This window comes from Furipterus horrens, unplaced genomic scaffold (genome assembly GCF_987537825.1).
Source record: "Furipterus horrens unplaced genomic scaffold, mFurHor1.1.pri manual_scaffold_4, whole genome shotgun sequence".
NCBI lineage: Eukaryota > Metazoa > Chordata > Mammalia > Chiroptera > Furipteridae > Furipterus > Furipterus horrens.
Genome location: NW_028327174.1, coordinates 27,137,090 through 27,163,231, shown reverse-complemented (window position 1 = coordinate 27,163,231; position 26,142 = coordinate 27,137,090).

Below are 26,142 nucleotides of genomic sequence, written 5' to 3'. Positions count from 1 at the left end.
CCATTCTTCATGAAAATGCTATTCCGTTGTAACCACCCCCCCACCAACAGCCTAGAGTCATTGGCTTTGTTGGGGACCCATCTTCACAAACAGTAGTGACTTTCTTGAGCACTTTCCCAATCTTTGACAACCTAGTGTCATAGAAATATTTCCCCCCAAATCCAATCACGTCCCTAAATGACCTAGGCTCCAGCAGTCAGCCCCCTCAATCCCCGCCCCCTTCTACCAGGAGACCACTGGGACTTTCCTTTGCTCCAGAGACTAGAAAGGCAGTCCTGTGTGCTGATGGAGCCAGCTGAATCACTCTGAAGCAGACCTGGTTCTGCTGCTGTGAACTTAAAAGAGATAGAGAAGAGGATAACCCCTCAAATATATATTAACTCTTTCAAAACACTATCTGGAAGTGAGCCTGTAATGGATAACCAGAGACCTACAATAGTAGGGGCAGGGAGAGAAGGAGGTAAGGATGGACAGGGAAATTCAGGAAGGAGTGGAAAGGATTAACATTTATTCAGTGCCCACTACATGCTAGACACTGTGCTGGCTGCTTTAGGTGTGCTATTTCTTACACCCACACTGCAGGCTCAAAAAATGTCAATTATTAGCCCGAGGTGGCGGATACAGGATTCAAACTCAGGTCTATTAGCCTCCAAAGCCAGTGCTCTTTCCTTTCTGACATAGACCCATATCCAGATCCTAAGATCTTTTTCTACCCAGCTCTACATTGTGCTCATTCTTCACAAGGCAGCCTTCTGTCCCCACATGGCTCACTTCCACACTTCAGGCCTTTCAAGACTCCTTTTCATCAAAACACATCTGTCATCTATTCCATTCATACAGAGCGCAGTAGGTGCCTGGAGTGCTAATCAGCTTTCAATCAAAATGTAAAACTGTGTTCCATGTATCCAAATGGGTTAAAATAATACATGAAAAGCACCAATTTTTACTGCTTATTAGGGTAATCAGGTGTGAATGAGAAGCTCAATGGGAGTGTATTAGAAGTCATTTTTTAGTTGCAGTGATCGAAACCCAACCTAAACTCACCTAAGCAAGAAAGAATACATTAGCTAAAGTAAATGAAGAAGTCAGGAGTGGATTTTCCACAGGGATTCCAGAGGTTTGATGGCTACCATCAGAACTCTTTCTATTCCTTAACTCCTGCTTGTCTCTGAGTAGCTTTATCCTCACCTACCACAGACAGGTTTTCTCAAAATTGGTAACCTGGTTTCAGATTTACAGCTTTTCAACTTCTATGACCTGAGAGGCAAGACCCTTTGAACTCTGAATTGGAAAATTCCAGAGAAAGAAAGGTTTTGGTTAGCTTGGTTTGGGTCTTTTGCTCTCCCTGGACTAGATCACTTGGGCCACAATAATAGGGTACTATCATTGATCATATAGTGTCTCCTGTTAGGGAGGTGATAGTCTCTGATGGGTAGTCACCAGAAGGACATGTTTCAAGTCGGGGAGGATCAGGTCCCCAAAGGAAGGTGGAATGGCAGCAGAAGGAAGAAAGAACAGGTTCACTCCAGATGAATAACTGAGGATAGTCCCACCAGGACACCCAGAAGAGTGCCTGGGGAAAGGAGAGGTAGGCACAGGCAAGTGCTTGATCGACTCTGAGGACAAAGACAATGCAGCAGAAAGGACTAAGAATACAAAGAGAAAGAAAGGTAGAGAGTTGCAGGGATCTGTCAAAATGCACATACACAACCAGACAGGAATTGAGAGAGGACTGAAAATTAAAACTGAAAATTGTACCCTATGTCAAAGGAACCGGTAGTCTATACAGTATCATATCCCAAATTGGGTTTGGGGGATCCCGGTCTTCAACAGGATGCTACTAGGTGCTTCTGAGAAAAAGGAAAAAGGAAAAGAGATGCAAGGAAAGGAAAGAAGGGGAAAGGAAAAGATTCTGTGGTTATGTTTTAGAAATTATGGCTTCAATTTAAATAGGTTTTTAAAATTTTTTGTTTTCTTTATTATGCTAATGTTCAGTCCACACTTGTTTGACCATAGAATCAGCCCTCTTCACTACAGGCTCCTTACTAGCATTTTGAGGTAGACCCACGTTCCATAGATCATATTTTGAAAAATATTGTCATAGAGGCATCCACACAAATTATGGTGACAATTAGAGTGTCAGGTTCAGAAGGACCTTTAGAAATGTCTGAACACTTTTTAAATTAAACTTTTAAATTTAAGAAAGTTGTAGATTCACATGCAGTTGCAAGAAGTAGTACAGAGAAATCCTGTGTATCCTTCACTGAGTTTCCCTTAATGGTAACATCTTGCAAAAACATAGCAGACTATGACCATCAGGTTATTGACATCAATATGGTCCAGACACTGAATATTTTCATAACCACAAGATCCTTCATGTTGTCCTTTTATAGCCATGCTTACTATCCTTCTGTTCCACCTCTATGTAATCCCTGGAAACTATTAATCTGTTCTTTATTTTTATAATTTTGCCATTTCAAGAATGTGATATAGATAGGACCATATAGTATATAACCTTTTGAGGTTGTATTTTTTTACTCAGCATAATTTTCTGAAGAATTATGCATACCAATAGTTTGTTTCTGTTTATTTCTGTTTAAGTTAGTTTCTGTTAGTTTATTTCTGTTTATTACTGAGTCGTATTCTGTGGCATGGTTATATCAGTTTGACCTTTTATCCACTGAAGGACATCTTGCTTGTGTCCATTTTGGGACTATTCAGGATAAAGCCGCAATAAACACGCATATACAAGTTTTGTGTGAATATGTTATTTTTTTTAATGTAAATATCCAATTACTTGGGTAATAAGTATGTGGTTGTTTATGTTTTGAGAGTTCTTCATGTTCTAGCTACTATTTCTCTGTTGGACATGCAGTTTGCAAATGTTTTCTTCCAGTTTAATAGCTTGTTTTTCATCCTATTAACAGAGTAAAATTCTAATTCTTATAAAGCCAAATTTATCAGTTTTTCCTATTATGAGTTATAATGTGGTTGTCAAGTGTAAGAACTCTTTGTCTAGCCCTAGATCCGGAAGATTTTCCCTTATATTGTTTCCTAAAATTTTATAGTTCTATGTTTTACATTTAAGACTGTGATTAATTTTGAGTTAATTTTTGTATGAGGAGTGAAACTTAGGCCAAACTTTATTATTTTTTACCTATAGATGTCCAATTGTTCCAGCACCATCTGTTGAAAAGCTATCTTTCCTCCAGTGCACTGCTTTTGCACCTTTGTCAAAAATATGTCGGGCATATTTGTGTGGGTCTATTTTTGTGTTCTCTATTCTGTTCTCCTGATCTATGTATCTGTCCTTCTGCCAATACCACATAGTCTTGGTTACCATAGCTAGATAATAAATATTGAAATCAGATAAATTGACTTCTCCCACTGTTTTGGACTGAAAGTTTGTGTCCCCTTCCCCAAATTCATATGCTGAGGCCTTAATCTTCCAGTGTGGCTGTATTTGGAGATAGAGCTTAAATGGAGGCAATTAAGGTTAAATGAGGTCATTATGGTGGGGCCTGATCTGATAGGATTAGTGTCCTTATAAGAAGAGACACCAGGGAGTTCTCTCTTTCTCTGTAAGCACACCCAGAGGAAGGGCCATGTGAGGATGCAATGAGAAGGCCACTGTCTGCAAGGCGGGAAGAGAACTCTACGAAGAAACTGAACCCCGCTGGTATCTTGATCTTGGACTTTTCAGCCTCTAGAACCATAAGGCAATAAATATCTGTTATTTAAGGAACCAAACATGTGACATTTTGCTATGGCAGCCCTACCAGACTAATATACAAATTTCAAAAACCTTAAATACATTAATTTTTAAGTCAAACCTGTCTTACTGATTTTTGTTTCTGTGCCTTTTCACACATATTTTAGAATAATCTTGTCTATAACTACACAAAGGATCTTGCTGGGATGTTGATGGGAATTACTTTAAACTTTTATATTCATTTGGGGAGACTTAACATTTTTACCATGTTGAGTCTTTCTATCCAAAAACACAATATATCTCCCCAGGTTTTTTATTTCTTTCATCAGTGTTTTCTAGTTTTGTGCATACAAGCCTTATCCTGTTTTATTAGATCTACACCTGAGTATTTCTTTTATTCATGTTGGATATTGGTTTTTCATTTTCTTTTTTTTAATTGTAATTTTCTGGCTTCAGCATCAGGCTAATACTAGCCTGATAAAATGAAATAAAAATTGTTTCCCTCTGTTGTATTTTCTGGAAAAGATTGTGTGGAATTGGTGTTAATTTTTCTTTTTTTTTTTTTAATCTTTTTTTTTAATTTTGGTTTTTCAATTACAGTTGTCCCCTTTTCCCCCAATTTCTCTCCCCCACCCAACCCACCCCCTCTCCCACAATCATATCCCTCCCCGTTGTCCATGTCCATGAGTCTTTCATACAGGCTCTTTAATTAAACCCTTCCCTTACTTATCCCCCTTCTCTCCCTCTCCCCTCCCCCCTATTGACTGCTATTCTGCTCTTTGTTCTATTTAGTTCCTTTGTTTGTGTTGTTCTTTAGTTTCCTGTATTAGGTGATATCATATGGTATTTTTCTTTCTTTGCCTGGCTTATTTCACTAAGCATAATTCTCTCTAGTTCCATCCATGTTGTTGCAAATGGCAGGAGTTCCTTCTTTCTTTCTGCTACATAGTATTCCATTGTGTAAATGTACCACAGTTTTTTGATCCACTCATCTACAGATGGGCACTTAGGTTGTTTCCAGCACTTAGCTATTGTAAACAGTGCTGCAATGAACATAGGGGTGCATAAGTTCTTTTGAATTGGGGTTTCAATATTCTTCGTGACACCATAAAAGTCCTAGAGGAAAACATAGGCAAGAAAATATCAGATATCTCACGTAACAATCTCTTCACGGATACATCTCCTAAAGCAAGAGAAATAAAGGAAAAAATAAATAAATGGGATTACATCAAACTGAAGAGTTTCTGCTCAGCAAAAGAAAACATCAGCAAGATGAAAAGGAAACCAACCATATGGGAAAACATATTTGCCAATGACATCACAGACAGGGGACTGATTTCCAAAATATATGAAGAGCTGATACGACTCAACATCAAGAAAACAAACAACCCAATTAAAAAATGGGCAAGGGACCTGAACAAACACTTCTCCGAAGAGGACATACAGAAGGTCCATAGACACATGAAAAAATGCTCAACATCATTAGCCATCAGGGAGATGCAAATAAAAACCACAATGAGATACCATTTTACACCAGTCAGAATGGCCATCATCAACAAATCAACAAGCAACAAGTGCTGGCGAGGATGTGGAGAAACGGGAACCCTACTGCACTGTTGGTGGGAATGCAGACTGGTGCAGCCACTATGGAGAACAGTATGGACTTACCTCAAAAGATTAAAAATGGAACTGCCTTTTGAACCAATGACTCCACTACTAGGATTATACCCGAAGAATCTTAATTTTTCTTTTAATGTGTGCTAAATTTTCAAGTGAACCATCATCATTCTGGGGGATTTTTTTCAAATTATGTATTCAAATTTCATAAGGATAATAAGGATAATCACATATTTATTTTATTTTGAGTGAGTTGTGGTAGTTTTTTTTGTGTGTGTGTTTTTTAAAGGAATTGGTCCATTTCAACTTAGTTGTCAAATGTATGTGTGTAGAGCTGTTTGCAGTATTCCCTTGTTATCCTTTTGATGTCTGCAGCATATATAGTAATAGCCCTGGTTTTATTCCTGATGCTGGTAATTTGTATCTTCTCTCTTTCTCTTTGTCAGTCTTGCTAGAGGTTTGTCAATTGTATCGATTTAAACAAGAAAAAGTCGCTTTTCATTGATTTTTGTATTGTTTTTCTGTTTTCAATTTCATTGATTTCTGCTTTTGTCTTTATTATCTCCTTTTTTTCTACTTGCTCTGAGTTTATTTTGCTCTTTATTTCATTAGTTCTTAAGGTGAGAGCTTTGGTGATTGATTGATACTGTTCTCTTTCTTAATATATATTTAATGCTATAAATTTCTCTCTAGCATGACTTCTTTAAGCCATATATTATTGAGAAGAGTACTGTTTGAGTTTTAAGTGTTTAAAAATTTTTATCTTTCTTGTTTGATTCCATTCTGGTCAGAGAAGAGGACACACCCTCAATTCATTTTTTAATAAATGAATTGAGATTTGTTTTATGGCCCAGGATTTGTTTTACTTTAGTATATGTTCTATGAGTAATTAAAAAAGAAGGTATATTCTGCTGTTTGGTGGAGTGTTTCATAAATGTTTATTGATCCTATTGGTTGATGATGTTATTGAGTTCTATATCCTTGCTGATTTTTTGTGTAATTGTTCTATCAGTATTGAGAGAGAGAGAAAGGTATTAAAGTCTTTAACTGAATTTGGACTTACCTGTTTCTCTTTTCAGTCCTATCAGTTTTTGCTTCATACATTTTACAGTTCTGTTATTTTGTGCATACGTATTTAGGATTACAATGTCTTGATAGACTGACCCTTTTATCATTATATAATATCTCTCTCTATCTTTTAATTTTCTTTCTTTTTTTTTTTTGCTTTAAAGTTTACCTGATATTCATAGAGGCACTCCTGCTTTCCTCTGAGTAATGTTTGCATGTTACCTCCTTTTCCATTCTTTTACTTCTATGTGCCTATATAATTTTATTTGAAGTTAGTTTCTTGTAAAGAGCACAGGGTTTTATCAAGTTTTTTAAGTCTACTCTGCTAATCTCTCATCCTTTAATTGGTGCATTTAGATCACTTAAATTTAAAATAATTATTGATAAACTTGCCCTGGCAGGTGTGGCTCAATTGGTTGGAGTGTCATCCCATAACCAAAAGGTTACGGCTTCAGTTCCCAGTCAGGGCACGTACCTAGGTTTTGGGTTTGATCTCTGGTCTGGGCATGTACTGGAAACAGCCAATTTACGCTTCTCTCTTGCAGAGGTGTTACTCTCTCCTTCTCTCTCTCTCTTTCTCTCTCTCTAAAAAGCAATGAAAAAAAGTCTTCTGCTGCGGATTAAAAAATTATTGATAAATTAAGCTATAAGTTTACCATTTTATGCTTTTTTCCCTCTGTTTCCTTTTTTTTCTGCCTTCACATAGGCTACTTAAGCTTTTTTTTAATTTTAGAATTTCAGCTTAATTTATTTGTAATGTTTTTTGAGTATATCTCTTTGTATTTAGTTTTAAGTGGCTATTCTATGTATTAAATTGTACATAAACACTACTTATCACAGTCTCCTGGTATCATGATATTATCAGTTTGAGTGGTGTTTTTTTAATTTCCCTTTTGTTTTGTTTACTTTTGCCATTTATAATATTAATTTCTTGAATATTTTTTATATACATATATAAAACACATCAGGCCATGTTATAATTTTTGCTTCAATCATTAAACATAATTTATAAAAATCAAAAGGAGAAAGTTGATTGTATTTGCCCATTTTTTTCCTTACTGTGTTATTTCTTCCTTCCTGATATTCTCAGGTTTATTATTGTAATAATTTTCATTCATTTAAAATAACTTTTTTTAGAATATATTTGCTGGCAACAAATTCTCTTAGTTTTCCTTCATCCAAGAATGTCTTGATTTCCCAAGATGGTGGTAGTTTGCTACCTTCTGGTAGTGACGAAAGTGCTAGGTCTCTCCTTGGTTTTCTCTGACACCATCTCAGTGGGGGTGTTGGGCCATTTTATTATAGCCCACAGAGGGTGGAAGTCTGTGCATCTCGTTTGGCTTTTACTAGCATGGTTGGGAAGTAGCCACAGTGTTTTCTGTGGTGTTCTATGAGCTTCTTGGACCTTTGCCTTGATGTCTGACATTAACTTGTGAAAATTTAGTCATTATTGTTGCAAATGTTTCTTCCATTTCTTTTTTTTTTTTTTTGCCCCTGTTTCTTCCATTTCTTACTCTCTTCCTTTTCCTGATATTCCCATTATCTGTATGTTACACCTCTTATAGTTTTCCTGTAGTTCTTGAATATTCTATTCTGTGATTTCCAGTCTTTTTTTCTTTACTTTTCCATTTTAGAAGTTTCTGTTGACATAGCCTCAAGCTCAGAGATTCTTTTCTCAGCCATGTCTAGTCTACTGATAAACCCACCAAAAGCATTTTTTCATTTCTGGTACAGTACTTTTTTTAACTTTATTTTTATTTTTTCTTTTGTTTTTTTTTTTTATTGTATTTTTTTCATTACCATTTGCCCTCCTTACAACCCTGCTTTCTGCTGTCACCACACTGTTGCCCATGTCCATGAGTCCTTCTCCCTTTTTGCTCAATCCCTCCATCCCCTAACCACCCCCTCAATAGCTGTCAACCTGCTCTCTACCTATGAGTCTGTCTCTATTTTGCTTGTTAGTTCAATTTGTTCATTAGATTCCACATAGGATTGAAATCATATGGTATTTGTCTTCTCTGACTGGCTTATTTCACTTAGCATAATGTTCTCCAGGTCCATCTGTGCTGTCACAAAGGGTAAAACTTTCTTTTTTTCTATGGCCAAGTAGTAGTCCATTGTGTAAATGTCCCATAGTTGTTTTATCTGCTCATCTACTAATGGAAACTTGGGCTGCTTCCATATCTTGGTGATTGTAAATAAAGCTGCAATGAACATAGGGGTGCTTATGTTCTTTCGAATTAGTGTTTTGGGTTTCTTTGGATACATTTCCAGAAGTGGGATCAATGGGTCAAAAGGCAGTTCTGTTTTTAATTTTTTGAGGTTTCTCCATACTGCTTTACACAGTGGCTCCACCAATCTGCTTTCCCACCAACTGGTTCAGTATTTTTTAAATTGATTTTGAGAGGAAGGAGGGGAGAGAGAAAGAACCAGGTAGAACTGGTACAGTGTTTTTGATTTCTCACTTAAAAAATTGTTTTTTCTTAGAATTTCCATTTCTATGACAATCTGTTCTTGCATGTTGTCTTTTTTATCCACTATAGCCCTTAGCATATTAATCATAGCTGTTTTAAATTCCCTGTCTGATTATTCCAACATTGCTGCCATATTGATCTCATTCTGACGTTCGCTGTCTCTGCAAATTTTGCTTTTCCGTTTTAGTATGTTTTGCAGTTTATTCTTGATAGCTGGACATGATGTACTGAATAAAAAGACCTGCAGTAAATAGACCTAAGATATGGGGAGCTGGGAGGTATCCTTAGTCCTATGATTATGTCTCAGTTTTTAGGGATCTTATGCCCCTACACTGTGAACTTCACAAACGATTCTCAGCTCTTTTCTCCCACCTCCCTTTCAAAGTGGGACAGGATGACTAAAGGGGATAGAGTTGGGTATTTCCCTTCTTCTAGATTGGTTAGGCTCTGATGAAACCCTAGCAGGTTAAATAATTTCTCTTGGAGGCAGCTCTTGTCAAAAACCGAATCTTCTGGCGTGTTCTCCTCCCGCTGTCAGAAGTATAAGGGGATTTCCCCCCTATATTTGCATATTTATTCATCTATTTATAAATATATATATATAATTATATTTAAAAAATTTATTTTTAGAGAAGGAGAAAGAGAGGGAGAAAGAGTGGGAGAGAGAAACATCAATCTGTGGTTGCCTTACATGCACCCCCAACTGGAGACCTGGCTCACAACCCAGGCATATGCCCTGATTGGGAATCGAACTGGAGGCCCTTCGGTTTGCAAGCTGGCATTGAATCCACTGAGCCACACCAGCCAGGGTTCCCCCCAATATTTATTGCAAGAATTTGGTAGAACCCCTGGACATAAAACTTTAGTTTAGGGGCTCCCCATGACTGTATCCCTGGTACTTTTAACTCTCAGACTTGTCCACACTGAGCCTCCAGCAAATTGTCAATTATAGCACTGATTCTTATAGAATTTTGCTTGTGGGTTTCTGCTCTCATAAATTGTGATTCTCCAGATTTACCTGTCTATCTTTTGAAGTTAGGGAACAGCAATTAACACTGTAACTTCACTTCTCTGATGCTTATAAAGAGAATGGTTGATTTTTCAGTTCTTTCAATGTTTTGCTTGTTATTAGAATATAGCAATGACTTCCAAGCCCCTTACATGCTGAACCAGAAACTAAAACTCCAGACTCATATATGCAGTTGCCTCCCACCTCCACCACTCCCATACCCTAAACATCACTGAGTCTTGTGGGTTCCACCACCAACACACAGTTTAATCTATCTACTTCTTTCCCATTTTGACTATTATCTAATCCAGCTATATCTTTTGCCTGAACAACTTTAATAGCTTTCTATACCATTGTCTGGCTGTTCTATTCTGCTATGCCTACAATCAATCCTCCATTGACAATTTGAGTGATCTTTAAAATAAAATCCAAATATAACTCCCTTTTAGAATTTACCAAGGCTTCTTATTATACTTAGAATAAAATGTATTTTCAAATAATGTTCTACAAGGCCCTATATCATAAAGCCCTGTCTGCTTCTCTTAAGTGATCTCTACTTCCTCAGCCTCGAGACTGCAGCATCAGTTCCTGCCTGAGAACACCAGCCTGTTGGCCTTCCCTACAGATTTTGGACTTGCCAGTCCCCATAACCACAATTCCTTGAAATAAATCAATAAATCTGTGTGTGCGTGTGTGTCCTCTTTCTGGTCTGTTTCTTTGCTGTGTCCTTGGAGCAAGCTGACCTATATATACTTAGTGACAAGTCAGCTGACCTGTTGTTCTTCCTCATGTCACTCTTTAGTATGTTGCTCTGTTTTTGTTTTCTTTGTTTTACTCATCTCTCTGAAAACCTCTCTTGGTCATTAGTTTATTTATATTTGCCTCTTATATTTCCTTAAAGTGAAGAGAAGACAGAGGTATCTTGTCTGCTTTATTCACCTTCTGTATCAGCATCTAGATGAGCACCCAGCATCCATCTCAACAAATATGTTGAATGAACAGATGCATGTGGCTTTGCCTTTTTCCCCACAGGGCCCAGTCTCTTCTTCTGACCTTGATCCAGTCCCAACCTAGAAAGATGGTATTCATGACCATCATGGTAGAACAGAATATGCAAATAGAACTCTTGTAATGTCTCTTTTACCCGAGGCCTAAAAAAAGTAGATCGATAACAGGTTTAAAAACATAATAGGTGAAAAGTATCTCCATATTCTAACATAAAGTGTTCAGCCACCTAAGCAGAGGGCCTAAAACCTGGTGTTCTACACCTTAACAGCCACCCACACACCTGGGCTGTGGGGAGGAGTGAGGACATGTCCTCTCCACTCAAGCCTTGTTAGGGTCTTCAATGGAAACACTATGCATTTATCTGCCTCCTGTCTATGAACCATAAACGCAAGTGGCTGTGGCTGGGGGCGCTTACTGGGCAGGAAGAGCAAGGAGAGGTGGCTTGTCAGGGGCTTGGTGGAAGAGGGAAGCAGAGGTTCTATGAGTCATATGTATACCAGATACAGGCCTTGCTGAGAGAGAAAGCTGGCTGGGGTTTATCTTTTGTACTGTCTGAGAGGGCTCCCTGCAAATGGCAGGAAACCACAGCAGAAAGCGTAACATCAGGTGTCCAGCTGCTGAAGGAGGAAACGTTAGTGACCCATCTGAGTAGATACATTTATTGCTTCAGAGAAACTATAGATAACCCATTTCCAGTGGTGTGTGGGAACATCTCTGATGTGCTTGTGAAAATGCTATGAGAGGAAATGTCTTAAATACCTGCCAGTCCCAGAGAGCGCTGATGCCAGCTTACAGCACTGCCAGTTAGAGCAGACCTGCCCTGTCTATGGTGCAGTTGGCTGGGCTAGCTCTGCTATCAGATTAACGCCTACATCTCAACACCTTAACCCAGTAATGGTTTTATTTGTGTTTACACAAAATCTAAGCATTTAAAGTGAACTTCCTGCACCCCATAACAGGGGGACACAGGGATGGAAGAGGCACAAAGACACTTAGCTGCCTTGATCCAGAAATGACTTGTCACTGGATCAAAAGGCAGTTCCATTTTTAGTTTTATTGAGGAAATTCCATACTGCTTTCCACAGTGGCTGCACCAGTCTGCATTCCCACCAACAGTGTACTAGGGTTCCCTTTTCCCCACATCCTGGCCAGCACTTGTTTGTTATGTAACGATGGCCATTTTGACTGGTGTGAGATGGTATCTCATTGTGGTTTTAATTTGTATCCCTCTGATGGCTACCAGAGGAGAGGAAGGAGGAGGATAATGGGGGATAAAAGCAAAAGGAAGGGTCTAGTCAAGGAACAAGTATAAAGGACCCATTCAAGAATATTTGTTCAGTGAATAAATAAACAAATGAGTGAGGACTAGGCCTTCTGTCACCCCCCTGTCCTATACTTTGGAATCTGCTAAGAATGACTTGGATTTAGCAGAGTTGTTCATTTGTACAACTCAGTAGGTAGTACTGGAGGAGGGAAAATGGCAAGGAGGCATGTGATCCAAATGCTGGCAGAAAGATGTTGGTACTCAAGTGGACGGTTTTTATGGTGCTATTTGTCCAATGCAAGGCTATGTTGCAGCCACATTGATGGATTTTTGTGTGTGAATGGGGTGTGGAGGATCTCTAACTTAAGAATTATGATCAATTATAGTGTGCTTCTGTGGGAAAGTGCATTCCGAGTTTAAAACCAGACTTTAAACAGCACCTCTAAAACAGCTAATTTATAAGTTAGGACATGTCTATATTTAATATTAATCTCTCATTAGGAACTCAAAAATTATTCACATGCTAGACAATGTTGGCATTTGGGAAATATAAAATAAAAGGCATATTCTACTTCCTCATAGAATGCACAATTTAGGGGAGAGGAAGGATTAGATTACCATCTCCCTCCTGAAAAATTGAAAAGAAGTTACTTCTAACCCACAACTTTATGTAATTTCCTCATAGGGAGACCCAGACATGAAAATAATGGTAATTTAGAGTTATTCTTAATGTGTTATGTTTTACTTAAAAAAAATTTTTTTTTCCTATTGCAGTTGTTCCATTTTTCCCCCATTGCTCTCTCCTGCCTCGCCCCCCCCACCCCACAGTCAATCCCCACCCTGTTGCCCATGTCCATGGATCATTTATACATGTTCCTTGAATGTTTTACTTTTTTAGAAGCCAAGATGTACATAATGCAATGAAGAAGCAGTGTGTCATTTGAACAAAATTTGATTTCTTATTTAAAAATTTTAAAATAGCCCCCCCCTTTTTTCTCCCTCCTAATATCTGTATAAATTTGGTTAGCTGTTCTGTCTCTTCCACAGATTGTAACCTGACAAAGTACTTGGTGCATGTGACCTTGTGTTACAGTTGGCAGGTTACCCATCTGTCTTCCCTCATGGACGGTGCATTGCTGTGCTTCAGAACAATAGCTCACTGATCTCCGTGGCCCCGCATCCCACATGTCTTTCTGATGCTTGACCCATGGCAAACGGTTGCTCACCATTAATTAAAATGTGCAGGCTATATTTGCTTTTTCCCCCAAGACACCTTTCGAAACTTTGTGATTCTTCTTCTTATTATTATGAAAGAAGAAAAATGTGTCCCGTGTTCACTTTGGCTTTTATCAAACGTAGCAGTTGTTTCCAGAATACATGATGCTCCCAGGTCTTTTCTTTGAAAAGCTGCTGGCAATTTCATGTATAATTATAGTAAAAAATTATGTTTAATTTTGTGCAAGGGATAATTTCTTTTCAATTTTTTAGGATAGGGTGGAATTCTAAACTGAGGGGCTCATTTTTAGTGACAAGAGTGGAGACTGGTCCTTACACCATCTTTGTTATTCAAGGAGATGTTAGAAAGTGGAGAAATGGCATAGCTTGTAGATATTTTTCATGTATTTCCATTGTTTTAATCTGCTTTAAGTTTAGAGGTTATTTTCTGATTGTTCTCAAATGCGGTTGGAATCTACCTTGTGTTCTGAAGTTGTCTGTTTATTGACTGACTGGCCACTTTCCCAGAGTCTGTGTTCCCTTCCTCTCATTGTGAGAGTCTGTGTCATTTAACTCCTGCCATGATAACAAACTTCCCAAACTCAGTGGCTTCAAATAATGAGCCTTCACTTAGCTCATGAGTCCACAGGTTAGAGACTGTGTTTGGGCAATTCTGCTGATCTCAGTTGGTTTCCCTCACCTGACTGGTGAATGCGGCAACTGGGCCACCAGGCTGCCATGCTGCAGTGGGCTAGCCTCCGCATGTTCTTGTGCCAACCGCAGAAGCGTAAGAGCACAAGCACTTTCTCCTGGTTATGCCTATGTCACGTCTGCTAACATCTCATTAGCCAAAGCATGTCACATGGCTAAAACCTTGAGAAATGCAAAGTCACCAGGCAAAGTGGCATAAGTGGAATACCTTCCCATTTATCTAAGGCTTCTTTAAATTTGTGGTCTCCAGTGTGCAACATTTGTATTTCTTTGTTAAGTTTACTCCTAAGTATTTTATTTTTTAATGCTATTGTATATTGATTTTTCTTAAACTTCCAGTGTTTATAACTAGAAATACAATATATTTTTGTATATTGATCTGGTATCCTGCAACCTTGCTGATCTTGTAAGGTTTTTGCCTTTTTTTTTTTTTTTTTTAGCTTTTCCTGAAAACCACATTTTGGCTTTGGATTCATTATTGTACATTTTAAATTTATTTCATTAATTTCCTGTCTTGTACTATTTCTTCTCTTCAGCTGTTTTCAGGTATAAATTGCAGCTATTTTTCTAATTTTTCCAATTCTTGAAATGGATGCTTAGATAGGTAATTGAATTTCATACGTACACTTAAAGCTTAAATATCTCTTAAAGCATGATTTAACTGCATTTTACACATTTAAAAGTGTAGCATTTTAATTGTTATTTAGTTCAAATATCTTCTATTATGACATTTTCACACATATCTTACTTATAGTATATTTCTTACTTTCCAAAGGTGTTTAGCTATCTTTCTATTGTTGATGTCTAGCCTAATTTCTCTGTGATACCGGACATATTTTATACCATATCATTCTTTTGAGATCTATTATTTTTTGTGTCCAAGTTTATAATCTATTTTTTACAAATGTTTTATGCACAGTTGTAAGGAATATGTATTTTATAGTTGTTGAGTGCAGTGTTCTATATATCTAGTATGTCAAACTTATTAATTTTATTGTTTAAATCTTCTATCCTTAATAATTTTTTTCTCTGCTTAATCTATCAGTTAATGAAAGTTAATTAACTGGCTGGTTTGGCTCAGTGGATTGAGCGTCGGCCTGCGAGCTAAGTGTCGCTGGTTCGATCTTCCAGTCAGGGCACATCAGAGAAGGAAAACTCTGATTCCAAAAAACCTCCGCTGCCTTGCGGCATACCTCTTCAGGGGAAAGGCTAAGGGAGTAAACCCCGACAGAAAATCCGGAGCCGGAGTCCCTAAGGCGGTTTGACGTTGTAGTCAACACCGGCAACTCCTGCGGCGCACCTGAAGCCGAGCTGTATTGACTCGTCTTTCCCTTGGACCCTTCAGCTGCGAAGAGAGGGGGGGTCTGCTGCATGGGCAACAGCAGACCCTCCATATCACCCTGCCCAGGCTCTGTAGCTTCAGCTTCACTGGAGAGGACACTCCAGCGTCATCGCAAGATGTCGATTCAACACGGGAGGAGACAGATACCGTGTCACTCCCGAGTCGGACTGCACAACCATTCTTGGCGGTGCAGATAGACTCTTAAGAAGCTACACCATCGTCTCTCGAGACGGACGGCTGCCGACAACGACAATGAAAGAGATTACTAAAGTCACACAAAGTGATTGTGGATTTGTCTATTTCTCCTTAGAGTCATATCACTTTTAGCTATATATATTTTGAGAATTCATTATCAGATGTATACACATTTAAAATTTTTATTTTCTTTAAAACAATATTTTATGTTTATTTCTTTTTTAGAGAGAAGGGAAAGGAGGGAGAAAGAGAGGGGAAGAAACGTCAGTGTGAGAGAGAAACATCCATCAGTTGTCTCTCGTCCATGCCCTGACCAGGGACCAGACCTGTAACCCAGGCATATGACCTGATCGGGAATCAACTGGTGACCTTTCACTTTGCAGGACGATGCTCAACCAACTGAGCCACATTGGTCAGGGCTAAAGTTTTAATTTTCTTAATGAATTAAATACTTTATCATTATGAAAGTTACCTCTTAATCTATAATAATACTTTTTACTTTTTGTCTATTTTGATATTAATATAGTTACAGTAACTTTCTTTTGGCTAGTGTTTGTATAACATATTTATTTTGGGTCCTTTTATTTTAAACCTTTTAATTCTGTTTCAGTTATCTACTGATATGTAATAAACCACTGAAAAACTTAGCGACTTAAAACAGCAAGGTTTTTTCATCTCTCATGGTTCTGTGGGTTTAGCTGGCTCTGTGCAAGTGCTCTCATTTGGGAAGGGGCATTCCTCATGCAGTTGCAGTCACATTGGTAGCTGTTGCTGGGATTATGTGAGAGCTTGATTTGGATGGATGTCCAAAATATTTTTCTTCTTCACTTGTTTAGTATGTCAGCTTGCATGGCTGAAGTAGCTGAGGGATGACCAGTCATCTTCTTTTTCCATAGGACCTCTCTACATGGGTTTCTTAGGATTCCTCACAGCATGTCACCTCAGAGTAGTTTGAATTCTTGCATGGGAGCTGGCTTCCTCTAGGTGCATATTCCAAGAGACTAATGCATAAGCTACAGGCTTCTTGTGATGTGGCTATGGAAGTCATGTGGCACTACTTTGCCATATTCTATGAATTCAGTGTGAGTTAGAAGGCTGGCTCAGGTTCAAGGAGGAAGGGACTACACAGAAGTGTAAATACTGGGAGGTGTGATTCACTGGAATACTATTTTAGAAAATGTAGTTACCACAATTTGCTTTCTGGCCTGCAATTATTTTTAACTCCTCCATCAGGGTCCCCAAAGTCTCATTCCATTGTTGCATTAGGTTCTGTCTTAAAGTCTAGGATCTCATCATCTGTATTATGTCCATGTACAGATGAGGCTTGTTGGGTACTTTACTTGGTTACAGTGTTTTATAAAATCTATATTTCTGAAAGCATGGTTATTTAATTTAATTTAATTTTTTAAAATCATGATAATTTTAGAGTGTTTGGTCTTCTTATATGGTGACTATCTTTCCCCAGAACATATTTTCCAAGAAATTAAGTTGCATAGTACAAGACTTCTTTTGACCAACCTTTGAAAGCCACAAAGTGTCATTTATGTTACATTTTCTTGATTCAAGCAAGGCACAAATTTATCCCAGGTTCAAAGGAGGGAAACTACAAAAGGCCTTAATACTGGCAGGTAGGAACCATTAAGGGGGATATTTTTGGTGGTTAGTTATCACATAACTATAATTTACATGTGTTAGTTGTAAATTGCTAATTTTAAATCTATCCTAAAAGAACTATTTTTTTTTTCATTGCTTTTAGAGAGGAAGGGAAAGAGGAAGGGAGAGAGACAAACATCAGTGTGAGAGAGATGCATCGATCAGTTGCCTCCTGTCTGCGCCTGGACAGGGGATGGAACCCACAACGTAGGTATGTGCCCTGACCGGAAATCAAACTGGCAACCTTTTGGTTATAGGCTGATGTTCCAATCAACTCAACCACACTGGTCAGTGCTAAAAAAACTATTTTTGAAAAAATTAAAATATTTAAGCCATTTACATTTAATCAATTATGGTTATATATTGTGTCTTATTATTCAATCTTGCTACTACTTTTCTCTTTATTTCACCTATCTTGTATTCCTTTTTCCTTTCTTTCTTGACTTTTTTTGTATTGAATACCTATTATTATTCTGCCTCTTTCTATTAGCTTGATTACATATTACTATTTCTGGGTCGTTATTAATGAATTTATTGCACCTGAATTTTTGAAGGATAATTTTTCTGGCTATATAATTTTTGGTTGCTCTTTATTTCTCTCAACAATTGGAAGATGAAACTTTATTATCTTCTATTATATCTGTTGGGAACTATGCAAAAATCAAATAGTTACTTGTTTGAAGATAATCTGATTTCTTTGGTTGCTTTTAAATTTTTTATTTGTTTATTGTTTTCATTAACTTTATTTCAGTGTGGTTCTTTATATTTATTCTGCTTTGTATTTTTATGATTTCTTAATGTGTGGTTTTATATCTTTTATCTGTTTTAAAAATTACCACCAATGTTTCTTCAACTTTTTCTTCTGCCTCATTGTCTTGATCATGAATACATTATCTTGATTATGTCTTGGATATAGTCTTCCTCTAGGATTAGAAATATAAAGATGTATACTACATTGTGGCGGATATTTTTATTAGCAGCTAGAGAATTTTCTTATTATTTTTAATGGCTATATAGTATTCAGTTTCATAAGCATTGCTATAGTTTATTGAAATAACTCTCTATTGTCTTAATTTTATAAACAATATCATACTTCTATTTTTGAACACATTTCTCCTTTGCCTTTCTCTCTCTCTTGTTTTACTTCTTGATAACTCATGCCCATTCTTTATGACTAAGCTTAAATACAAAATTCTAATAAACTCTCTCACAAAGATTTACTCCTTCCCTTAGTACTTTCACACACTCCTATTTTAGCAGTTATTATAACTAGTTGTGATGTTTTGTTTGGATGTCTATATTTTTCTTCACAATGTGGACCTCTTAGATCAAAGGTCATGCATGAGTCATTTCTGTCTGCCAATTGCCTATTGAGATTTTAGACCCATAAAATTCAATAAAAGCTGAATATACATGCTTTTCCCTCAGAGATCTTCTTTCCTTCCTATCCTCCTTGCTCTGTTCATTAATTATCCTAGGAGTTCTAATAATGATTGCTGAAAAGACTCAGAGGACTCAAATCACTTATACTCATGGAACAGTTTCATAACATACAAAAGATCCAGTAAAACAATAAGAAAAGGATACACATTTAAATTGAAGATTTCATGTACAAGTTTCTTAGTATATCCTTTGCTGGGCTGAATAAGACATGCTTTGTCTCCAGGTCTTAAACCACCAATATTGTGTATACAAAGCATCTTATTCAGACTTAACTGTCAAAACTTCCTGGTTCCAGGAGAACCAAGTAAAAATCATAAATCCAATTATAATTAGTATACAATGCTGGTAGGCTGGTGCATCCTGCCACCAAACAACTAATAGACCCATGATTAAAAAGGACTATTTATCTTTAGTTAACTTTTTTTGCATAGTGTGGGCCAAAGGTTATGATTATGCACTAGGAGGCTCTGGAAATAAGCATTCCAGAACAGCTGAGGTTATTGCTAAATAACTGATGAGAAAGATAATGTCAGGACACTTGTAAATAAATTTTCACAGTGCGAAAGATTCTTTAAACCTTAAACATGTAAAAATGTTTAAATAGACCAAACATGAGCTTCCCTGCAAGTAAACCCAGCTGAAATTTAAAATACATTTTTAGGAAAATCCTACTTATTCTTGAAATTACACCTAGCCACTGTCTATCCTCGAACTAATGAGATAATAAATGGTTCATAAGAGATAAAGTAAAACCAAGAGGAAGTTAAAATTTAATTGACAAAACTTCAGTTATTTAGTTATGACCTGGACCTCTTGGTAACCTTACTATCCCTCAGACCTCATTTTAGGTCCTATTTAATTAGAATCACAGGAGTGCAGGGGATCTTAATTTATCTTGGGATATATATGCTCATTTTAATGCAAATACTGAAAACAGGTCTCCCATTTTCACTGAAAAAAATAAAAAAAAGTTATTCTATATAAGTAAAAGTTTCTAATGCTTTGGATCCTTAAATATATTTATATACTCATTTTTGTTAAAAATAAAAAAAGATATTTCTACATACATACACACACATTTTTCCTGTAATAATAAATTCATATTATATATCTTGTATATGTTTTTATAGTAAGCAATACTTATTACAGACATCTTTTCTCATTTTTCAAGTTTTTATTACTTTAAATTAAAAAGATATACACACTGAGCTTTTTGGAGTGTACAGTTGTATGCATTTTAGCACATAGATTGTGTAACCAACACCATATTTAGAATAAAAAACATTTACATCACTACAAAAATTTTCTTCTCCTGCCCCTTTGTAGGTAAGTTCTTTTCCCACCAATAACCTTGGCAACTATGCCAATAATTATGCCTTTTACAGACTGTCATATAAGTGGAATCATGCAGTGTGTGATTTTGAGACTGTATTCTTTCACTCAGCATCATTGCATCTACGTGAAAAATCTTCAGGAATCTACTAAACAGCTTCTAAAACTAAGAAGAATTTAGCAAAATTACAGGATACAAGTTCAACATAAAAAACAATCATGTATCTATATCCTAGCAACTAGCAATTGGAAAATGAAATGAAATATATAGTTTACAATAGTTCATATGAAAATGAAATACTTAGGTATAAGTCTAGCATACTTACCAGCACTTTAAAATTCTATTGTTTGTTTCTTATTGTTTTTTCCCTGCAAATTGTTGAGTTTCTTCTCAGTCCTTTATATGTCAAGTAATTTGGATTACATCATTGACATTTTGACTGTTACGTTATGAGAATGTATGTCTTGTTGGAATCCTATGAAAAATGTTGATTTTTTTGTTGCTTGTTTTGGTATATGTATTAGTCATATACTGATATATAACAAATTACTCTAAACTCAGTAGTTTAAAACAGCAAACTCACAATTTCAGGGTGTTAGAAATCTGGGAGGAATTTAGTTGAGTGGTTTTGGCTTAGGACTTCTCATGATGCTGCAGTCAAAGTATTGGCCTGGGCTGCAGTCATCCAAGGCTTGGCTGGGTCTTGATGATCCTCTTCCAACTCACGTGGATGTTGACAGAAGACTTCTGTTCTTTACTACTTCTTGGGGTTGCTTGTGACATAGCTTCCCTCATATAGAATGATCCAAGAAAAAGTGAACCCAAGACTGAAAATAGAGTCTTTCGTCGGCAGCCGTCCGTCTCGAGAGACGATGGTGTAGCTTCTTAAGAGTCTATCTGCACCGCCAAGAATGGCTGTGCAGTCCGACTCGGGAGTGACATGGTATCTGTCTCCTCCCGTGTTGAATCGACATCTTGCGATGACGCTGGAGTGTCCTCTCCAGTGAAGCTGAAGCTACAGAGCCTGGGCAGGGTGATATGGAGGGTCTGCTGTTGCCCATGCAGCAGACCCCCCCTCTCTTCGCAGCTGAAGGATCCAAGGGAAAGACGGAGTCAATACAGCTTGGCTTCAGGTGCACCGCAGGAGTTGCCGGTGTTGACTACAACGTCAAACCGCCTTAGGGACTCTGGCTCCGGATTTTCTGTCGGGGTTTACTCCCTTAGCCTTTCCCCTGAAGAGGTATGCCGCAAGGCAGCAGAGGTTTTTTGGAGTCAGAGTTTTCCTTCTCTGATGTGCCCTGACTGGAAGATTGAACCAGCGACACTTAGCTCGCAGGCTGACGCTCAATCCACTGAGCCAAACCAGCCAGGGTTACTTGACCTAGAGTCTTTATAACCTCAGAAAAAAGGCAAATAATCACTTCTGCCATATTCTATTTGTCACAAAGACAAACCAACCTTGGTACAATGAGAGAGAGAATAGCACAGTGAATATGAGGATGTATAGTCATTAGGGGCCATCATCTAAGCTGGCTATCTATCATGTTAGGCATTCACTACAGTTATATTGATGCTTTCCATGGGCTCTATTCCCAATTTAGTTCAATTTCAAAGCCTTTGCAATACTATTTGAATCCATCTCATGGTGTATCACTCAGTGCACAATCAGGGTTTGAGGGGTGATCTCCCCCATAGTTCAGTTCTTAGCTTCGGCATACTGTTTAGGACTATTTCACATTCCAAGCATGAGCACAGGACTTCACCAGCGCTACATGGGATCCTCTTCTGAGCTTCCTCGACTCAGTCTCCCAACAGTCTTTGGCACTCAGAGGTGCCTCTTTCTGTTTTTTTGACTAGAAAGCAGAGTATTTGATCACTCTACGCAGCCACACTAGGTCCTGAAGCTGAGTTCACCTCCACATTCAAGCAGTGGATTACTGCTCCTGCCACTGTCCAGCTACCACCCAGATGCTTTGGGACTGTGGCTTGTCTGAGGCCTTCAACAGGAAAAAAGAAATTAAAATGAAACAAACAAACAAAAAAAAGAGAACAAAGGAAAGGAGAGAAGGGAGGGAGAGGGGAAGAAGGAAAGAAAGCAGAGGATCCTCTCCATTTTCTCTGTCCTGTAGAGTTCCCCACCTCTCACTCCTCAGACCAGAAAGAAAGCTGCTTTGGAGGTGCTGTTCCCTGTATGGGGTCCACATCTCTGGATATGGGTTGCTTTTCAGCCCAGGGTGGGAGATGAGGAAAGAAAAAAAAAAAGAAAAAAAAAAACCAACCTAGGAAATTTACCACCAAATCATTTGTCATTCAAGTTTCTTTCCTCAATTTGCCTGCTACCATCCACTTTTCAGAGCCTTCATTTAACTTCTAATCACATTTTGTCTAGGTTTTTACTTATATACAATATAGGTTTACCATATAAAATGCAAGACATCTGTAATTTTTAGTAAAAATTTATCTCAAATATTGCACAGGACATACTTACGCTTAAAAATTTTATTGCTTATCTGAAAATCAATTACAAAGTGACATTCTCTATTTTTATTTCCTAAATTTGACAATCCTAATTCAGTGGGAGGCAGGGTAGGTTGTGCTTACTTCATCTTACCTAGAACAGGAACTTGACTTCATTATTTTAAATAACTGCCTACCATCCCTTGGCATGGACAAATAGAATGTAGTTAGTTATTGCGTTATTGATGGATACTTAGGCAGTTTCCAGCTTTCTTCTCTTTCAAATAATGCCATGGTGACATTCATTTACATTTATCTTTGCATACCTTGAGTCTCAGTTTCTTTATCTATGCCAACTAGGGAAGTGCAACTGCCTATCTCAAAGGGCTGTTGTGAGAATCCAATGATATAATGAGTGTGAATATGCTTAGTAAGCTGTTAAAGCCTAAAGAAAGTATTTCTCAGCACTTGCCTTGTACTGAGTTGCAACGGACTTATAATTGTACATGTTTATCTTCCTATCAAATTAAAAAAATTCTTTGAGCAGATAGAATTTTTTATGCAGTTTTGTAATTATATCTATCAAGTTCTATCATAGTACTTTATTTTTTAAATGACACTAAGTGAATAATAGTTGAATAAGAGAATGAAATTTGTCTATATCTTCTAACATTCTCTCCCTCTTCTGTTAGATATAGCTCATTACTTAGGTTTATCATAGTTCCCTTTCACCTATTTCTTAAAACTAATTTCCTAAAATCATTGATCTTCAAGTTTTTACAAGAATTTTTGCCAAGTTTTCCAGTAATTCAGATGATCAGCCAGTTCCAGGAACCCCAGATCTAACACAATGTCCCAATAATGCAGGCATTGCTTGTTGTAGTACTTTGTGGTCGAGGCAATCAAGTACTTCCAGCAGACAGAATGGGACAGACAGAGGGCTACCACACGCTCAAGCAGGTCAGCACTGAGCAGTGCAAGCACCTTCCTTTTATTGGATTTTGCAGATATGCTAATCAACAGGGAGGGTCCAAGAATGAGGTCACAGGCACATTCCAGGAATGATTACAATGTACTTGAAACTTACAACAGAGGAAGCTTAAAGGATTAACTGAAGAGAACGCTTCCTGATAAACAGTCTGTATAGCATCTATAAAGTCAATCATCTATTATTTCAAGGCTCTGGAAGGAATGCACTGTTCCTTAAACACTAACAGAAAGCAATCAAGGTTAAACACCATTTGTGCTTAGTTTTGTTTGATTTCCTTATCAACATCAGGGAAGATGGAGTACTCAGCAAGATTCTTTTTAAGTCACAAGATGTCTTTAAGATCCTGAGGCCTGAGCAGTCAGAGACTGTCGGCACCAGCGAGTCCAGCTCACTGCTCGGATCATTAAACGCCTGGACCGAGGGGCACGGGAACATACCTCAAATCAGAAGTCTTGATTTCCAGCATCAATTGCTATTTATTCTATTGCCTCACAGACTGGGGTCAGGGTGGGAGTCATCTGACTTTGCCTCAGTACAGGTAGGAAACTCACTGCTCTATGACTCCCATGGCTACAAGCAACAGAAAACTCAATTTAAATGAGCTTAAGCCATAAAGGTGGGCATACATGGTTAAGAAATCCAGAGTTGGCACTTGCTTGATCTAATGGCTCAAATGATGTCACCAAGATGGTCACATTGCTCTGCCTTGTTAGATAATATCTTCATGTCAAAGCTCCCTGCCACCCTAGATTTCCCTTCTGGATTGCAAAACAGCTGCAGCAGTTCTACATCTTGCATCTTCAAATTATTCATCTTGGGAAAAGAATGCTTTTTAAGTAGTTCCTGAAGAAGGGAGAGGAGTTTTCCTCTTCCCAGAAGTTTCAGCAAACATCTCATTGACTCTGATTCCTGATCAGATCACTATGGCCAGGGGAGTGGAATATGTGGATTGGCTTAAGTCACACCAGCCCCTGCCATGGAAGGGTCTAATTCCTCCAAAACTCTGGGTGAGAATGAGAAAATAGCTTTGCAGAGGAAATTTAGAACACATTCAGGAAGCATAAAGATGTTGGGGAGCCAAACCATGTCAAATTTTCTCTATAGGAACCTCAATGTTTTGGTTTCATTTCATATATCTACTGAAAGCACCTTATTATTTTTTCTCATCTCAATTACTTTATTTCTATGCATCAATACCAAATGTTCTTGATAGAAGTCTGCTCAATGGTAGTTGTGTTTAGTGAAAATGTTTTTCTAAGAGTCAGGTAATTTCTTTTCAGACACATCTGAATTATAATTAATCATTTTAAAAAGAGACACATTTCTTCAACCATCTCCATTGAAAATTTCTTACCATTACACACCTTTGCATTTAGTACAAAGTGAAAATACCAACTTTCTTATCCAAAGGCAGTGTTAACATATGGTTGCAGGTGGATTCTCACTTTTAAATTGTACATAATTATAATGATTTGCCTGGGCAACAATTATCCTAAACTGAATAGGAAGAGAATTAAAATACAGAATCAATTGGGCAACTGAAAGCAGCTGCCAATTTATGGGAGCAGAAAAAAAACCCATGGGTTTAAGAAAGGCAAACAGGTGGTAAGAAGTGAATATGTTCTCTTACTCCTTGGTTCTCTTACCAATGCCTTTAAAAAAAACCAAAAACTAAAAACAAAGCAATAATCAAACAACATCAGTAGCAACAAGGATTTGCAGACCAGGCTAAGCATTAGTGATTCCACTTCCTAAGGCAAAGGAAGAGTGAACTACTGATAGGAAAATTGATGCAAATTACAGGCATGGGGGTGGAGAATCATTAGAGCCAACCTCTGATTTTTTTCCTTTACCTTATTTTTATTGTTCATTAGGTCATCTAAGGCAATAGTCCAACTCCCTCTATTTAGAAAGATAAAACGTCTTTTGATCTGGCAAAGAGCAGGACAGTATGGATAAGTTGGCCCTTCTTAGATTGTGTTCACAGAATGCAACCATGACCCTTGTTTCTGATAGAAGGTAAGCTAAATAGCTTGTAGGTTATTGTTCTTTGGTTACTGAACAACCATCAAGTCTTTGCCTGTCCCCCTGCCCTGCAAGTTAAACTCCTTGCATAATATCCAGTGATCCAGTGTCTGGTCCCTTTGCTCCTCTCTCTTGTCTATTCCATCTTCTTAGAGCCCCACTCTCATCTGCCATCAGGTTCTCTCATGCGTGGTCTCATCCCCTGTCTTCTCATTCTCTTACTTCCTGTTACCCCTCTTCTATTCCTCTAGAATGTTCTCTTTCCTTTGCTGCCCTTTCCTTGCAATTGCAATCATGCCTGAACTTGGGCAATGGGAACAAACACTCTGAAAAACACAAATTATTCCGATAGAAGCAGCTGACTCCTCTGAGCTGGGAATGAATGTGGGGAACTGTGAATGGTAGTTGTGAAAGAAGTGAGCTGAAAGAAAGAGCTCAAAAACAAAATCTTGGTTTTCTTAGCATTTTCCTGGGTGTTTACCTCATTTTGTTCACCTCTTTGGTTCACTAAAAATGTAGCTAAGAGATAGATGTATGAATGGTTAAAACTCCCTCTGAGATGGAAAACTTCCAATGACTATCATTACTAGTATTGTGGTTTCCATTTCTAATGTGGGGGTTTTAA